The sequence below is a fragment of the Triticum dicoccoides genome, chromosome 3A (genome assembly GCF_002162155.2).
Source record: "Triticum dicoccoides isolate Atlit2015 ecotype Zavitan chromosome 3A, WEW_v2.0, whole genome shotgun sequence".
Classification (NCBI taxonomy): domain Eukaryota; kingdom Viridiplantae; phylum Streptophyta; class Magnoliopsida; order Poales; family Poaceae; genus Triticum; species Triticum dicoccoides.
Window position 1 is genome coordinate 574,021,356 of NC_041384.1, and position 756 is coordinate 574,022,111.

Here is a 756-nt window from a genome sequence, read left to right on the forward strand (position 1 = left end):
CCCGCCCCCGGGCTAGAAAAAGCGCCGCTCCTGGGAGCGCGCCGGCCGAAATATCGGCTTGGGGGCGACATGCTTCCCAGCCGCCGGCCCCAGGCACCGATGTTGGCCCATTTTTGGCGCAAATCGGCCCACTTTTCAGCCTATTTTCGGCGCAAATTGGCCCACCATAGGCACAAATTGACCAATTTCGGCCCGTATTCGGCGTGCTTCAACACAAATTGAACAGAAGCTATTTTTATCACATAGTTCATCACAGAAAATCAATAAAAATCAAATAGTTCAATATAAATTATATAGTTCAACAAATAAAAACTCATATTTCATCACACGTCGAGCTAGGCGTTGCCTTGAGCCTCCATAGGTGCTCCACCAGATCCTGCTGCAGTTGTTGATGCACCTGTGGGTTTCGGATCTCCTGACGCATATTGAGAAGGTAGTCCAGGTTGCCGGTAGCTGGTGATCAACTTGGGCAAGAGGATCCTGCCTGTAATATGGTTCAGTGTCAAACACTGGCTCCTCCTGCTCGCTCTCAATGATCATGTTGTGCAAGATGACACAGTAAGTCATGATCTCCCACATTTGATCTTTCGACCAGGTCTGAGCAGGGTACCGGACAGCAGCAAATCGAGATTGGAGCACACCAAATGCCCGCTCGACATTCTTCTTGCAAGCCTCTTGAACCTTCGCAAAGTGGGCGTTCTTGCCTCCTGGCATAGGGTTTGAGATAGTCTTCACAAATGTAGACCATCTTGGATA